The sequence below is a fragment of the Mus pahari genome, chromosome 10 (assembly GCF_900095145.1).
Source record: "Mus pahari chromosome 10, PAHARI_EIJ_v1.1, whole genome shotgun sequence".
Classification (NCBI taxonomy): domain Eukaryota; kingdom Metazoa; phylum Chordata; class Mammalia; order Rodentia; family Muridae; genus Mus; species Mus pahari.
This window is the reverse complement of record NC_034599.1, coordinates 26,198,130-26,202,966: the sequence shown is the minus strand read 5'-3', so window position 1 is coordinate 26,202,966 and position 4,837 is coordinate 26,198,130.

Here is a 4,837-nt window from a genome sequence, read left to right as displayed (position 1 = left end):
TTTTTCGAGACAAGCTTTCTCTGTATAGCCCTGGCTGTCCTGGAACTCACTTTGTAGACCAGGTTGGTCGTGAACTCAGAGATCCGCCTGCCTCTGCCTCCCAAGTGCTGGGATTAAAGGTGTGCACCACCACTGCCTGGCCATTATTTTTAAATATACAAAGAGAATAAATTTATTTCTACTTACTTAGTTTCAGATTCTGGAAAGTCCAAGATCATGGTGCTGGCAGATCATGGCGCTGGCAAATTCAGCGTCTGGCGAGGGCTACTCTCTACTTCTCCATGTCACCTTGAGAGTTGTGTAACCTCCACAGAAGGGACAGGCAAAAGGGACCAGTTTCACTCTTTCCACATATCTCTTTGCCATCTGTACAGCTGTTGATCTATGATTTTGACTGAAATCCCTGTGCTTAGTCATGAACTTATGAAGTTCAAAATGCGTGGAGATTGGACTCAGTTGCGGGGCTCACGGTGAGGCCTTCAGATCTGATCTCTAGCACAGTAAAAGACAACCAGGCCAATGTAATCCACATGGTAATGGAGAAACAGTAACATTTGTTGGAAGTCACAACCGTGAAAGCATGCTCAGGAGGCTAAAGGGTCCAGTCTGACTAGATGGTGTTGCCTAAGGAGGACTTGCAGGGAGACATTCTTGCCGATGTTACCAGAAACTAATGACACCCAACAGTGAGAAGCAGACCATTTGCCACTCTGGTTTTTGGAGTAAACCTTGGAGAGTGGGCCTAAAAATGAGGTGGACTAAAGTTTCACGCATCGCCAGCTTTATTCAGAGCATCAGGCAGTTTATACTCTGAGGGTTAAGAAGGGTCACCCGAGGAAAGTGTACACTCACCAGAACAAGCCGCGTGTGACAAAACCTTGTTTTCCCATAGAGGCACATGAATAGTGACAGCTGAAGTAAACTCACTCCTATCCACTACCCCTGGAAGGAGCATGGGAACACATTCCAAGAACAATTCTGTGTTTTCAAGAAACCAAGGTCACAAGATCTCTCTCTCTCTCTCTCTCTCTCTCTCTCTCTCTCTCTCTCTCTCTCTCTCTCCTCTCTCTCTCCTTTTTCTTTTCACAAGCTCTGAGAATTCTTCTCACATGACTCCATCCTTGGACGGATTTCCAACAGTAGATCTCTTGTAATCCCACTTTCCCTTCAGATGTGCAAACAATGGAGGAGGGTGCCTACTTAAGCTTATCATAAAAGCCAGAGCCTGCTTCTGCTGTTTTTCACCAGTACTAGAAGTGCACTGCTCAGGTGCCCAGACACGGTCTGCCAAGAGGACTTAAGGGTCTGGCTCGTCAGACCAGGACAGGCTTGAGGTAGTTCAGAGCTGAAATAAAAGATAGTAAAAAGTCACTTATGCCCCAGGGAATAAAGTGGGGCATTGTGCCCAGTGTGTGCCCTTGAAGTTTGTGTGTGTGTGCATGCATGTGTATACATGTACATATATACATTATATATATGTGTGTGTATGTGTGTGCGTATGCATATATATATATTTGTGGGCCCTGGAAATGGGGACGTAGGACAGTTGATGTGGTCATGCTGGGATGACACTCTCATGTCAAGGAATAGTATGAGTCCCACTGAAGACCAGAGGGCATCAAGGGGCAATAAGATGGGCTGGAGAGATGGCTCAGTGGTTAAGCTCACTTTCTGCTCTTTCAGAGAACCCGGTTCAATTCCCAGTACCTACCCAGTACCCACATGATGGTTCACAACCATCTATAACTGCAGCTCCAGGAGAACCAATGCTCTCCTCTGGCCTCCTTGAGCATCAGACTTACATGTGTTGCACATCCATGCGTGCAGACAAAACCCTATCATAAATAAAATTAAGTAAATATTTTTAAAGGCTAATGGGAGTGGGCTGGGGGGGGGAAATCTCAGCAGGTAAAGTGTTTGCACACAGCGTGAGGTCCTCACATTGTAATGTTGACCTCAAGTCCTTTGGGAACGTAAAGATTGGAGGGTTCCTGGTGTTTGTTCTCCAGCCAATCCCCGCCAATTGGCAAGCCCCATTTTCAGCGAGAAACCCTGTCGCAAAAAATAAACAAACAAAGGTAGAGAACAGTAGAAGGAGATACAAGATATGTAACACTGAATTCTGGCCTCCATATGCACACACGTACATGCACATGGACCTACATATACACATATGCACACATCCAAATGAAACAGAGCCATACAGCCAGGAAAGGCCATACAGCACTTCTCTTATAAGTACAAATATTAAGGGAGGACACATTTGTCCCATTTCATAGGAAAGAAGCTAGAGGTACAGAAGAAAGCACGAGGCAAGTCTTAGTTTGGATATGGGGAGCTGGGAGTCTAACTCAATGGTAGAACACTTTCCTAACAGGAATAAAGTCCTGGGTCAATCTGCAGCATCACCAACAGCATCAATAACTAAGACCGGACTTTTCTTCTTACACATCTTTTTGTTTTGTTTATTTTGATTGAGAGGAGATCTCTCTACATGGCCTCGACTGGTCTGAAGCTTGGTATGTAGATCAGGTTAGCCTGAATTCGCACCAACCCCCTGTCTCTGACTCCTGAGTGTGGGATCAAGGGCACACATAACCACACCAAGCAATTGGCTTCTCCTTTTGAGTAGAGTTGTCCTGACATTTACGACTCTACCCAGGAGGCGACTAAGAAAAATTTACTTTTGTCAAGTTAGTAACATCTCGGTAATCGGGAACAACATTGGGAAGCAGTCTTTCCTTGGTAGTAAGGTGGGGTCTGAGGGCTGCGCTGGGTACTGAGGGCTCCAGGGCTCAGTTTGTCACTGTGCTGGCTTCTGACCACTCAGTAAATTGGGTCAATAAGGATTAAACATTTTCAAAAGATTTCACTTTCTGACTCCAGCAGTCAGTGAATATTATCTATGGTGGCTGCAGTGTTCAGGTTCACTGTCCCAGGGGATAGGAAGATGACCTTGCAGCCCCATCCTCTGACCCAGGATTGCCAGCTGGGGTGTGAAATGGGACTGTAGGCTGACATCTTGGCTTCCTCTCAGTCTCCACAAATTCTGGGCTGTCTTTTCCAAGCTGTGGACACCTGTCCCTCCACATGCTTGGTCCAAATGGCCATTTTCTCTCCATTTAGATTGTCTTTCCTCCCTCCCTCCCTCCCTCCCTCCCTCCCTTTCTTTATTTCTTCTCTTTCCTTCTTTCCTTCCTTCTCTTTCTGTCTGTCTGTTTGCCTGCCTGCCTGCCTGCCTGCCTATCTGGTTTTGATTTTTCAAGACAGGATTTCTCTGTATAGTCAGCTTTCCTAAAACTCACTCCATAAATCAGGCTGGCCTCAAACTCAGAAATCTGCCTGCTTCTGCTTCCCAAGTGCTTGGGATCAAAAGCACGAACCAGCACCACCTGGCTCTCCCTTTCCATTTCTATGTTCTTCTCTAACCCAACTCTTCTTCTCAGTTCTCTCTCTCTCTCTCTCTCTCTCTCTCTCTCTCTCTCTCTCTCTCTCTCCCTCCCTCCCTCCCTCCCTCCCTCTCTCCCTTTCTTTCTTTGTTTGAGACATGTTCTTGCTATGTTTTGGAGGCTGGCCTCCTCCAGCAGTTGGGGCCAAAGGTGCATTGCTATGCCAGGGCCCCTACTCTCTTCCTCTCCTCCTCTTTTTAACTTTATTTTTATTAAAATAAAAGAGCAAGAGGTTCACTATGCAGCTCTGGGTGGCCTCAGACTCACAGAGATCTGTCTGCCTCTGCTTCCAGAAGGCTAGGCATGGGCCACCATGCCTAAGGTCCTAGCTCATTTCTTGACTCTTGCCTTTGTCTAGCGATGAGTCACTCTGCCAGTACTTTTGCTATTTCCTGGAAGCAAGGCCAGGAAGAGCCCCTGCCTCTAAAAAAGGAGAAGTGACATGCTAGGTTGTCCTCTGACCGCCACCCATATCATACATGAGCTCTCTCTGTCTCTCTGTCTCTCATCCTCCCTCCCTCCCTCTCTCCCTCCCTTCTTCTTCAACTCCCTTTATTCTGGAGATCAAATCAGGATCTTGCAAATGCTAGCCAGGGGTCCTAGTACCCAGCTACTCTCTCAATCCCAAGATGGTGCTCAAGATGAGTAAGAACTCATTCTTTGCTTCCTTTTGTTAGTGTCCTAGTGGTTTGTTTTTATTTTATTCCTAAGGTTTTCCTTTGTTTTGACACAGGGTTTCTCTGTGCTGCCCTGGCTGTCCTGGAACTCGCCCTGTAGACCAGGTTGGCCTCAAACTCAGAGATCTGCCTCTGCCTCCCAAGTGCTGGGATTAAAGATGTATACTACCACTACCTGTTTCTTTTCTTTCGTTTCGTTTCTTTTCTTTTCTGTCTTTTCCTTCCTTCTTTCTCTCTTTCTTTCCTCCTCCTCCTCCTCCTCCTCCTCCACATTTATTTACTTACTGTATATGTGCGTGTGAAACCCACCATGTGTGTAGAGGTCAGTGGACAACTGTGGAAGTGAATGTGAATCCTTACCTTCTACCACTTGGGACCCAGGGATTAAACTGGGTTGTCAGGTTTGACAGTAAGTGCCTTTATCCACTGAGCTATCTCACTGTCTTAATAGTGATTTTGCAGGAACACTTTAAAAAAGGAAAAGAAAAAGAAAAAGAAAGAAAGAAAAAAATCTAATGTATTTCAACATCTCACAGACACAAAATTAATGGAAAAAATAGTAATCTGGTGGTATATACTTGCAATTCCAGCTATTTAAGAGACAGAGGCAAGGGTCAGGGTGGGGGTGTGGGGGGGAGGTCTCAAGAGTGTGAAGCCAGCCTGGGCTATACACCCTGACTCTCATCTCGAAACAAACAGCCACTCCCTCCC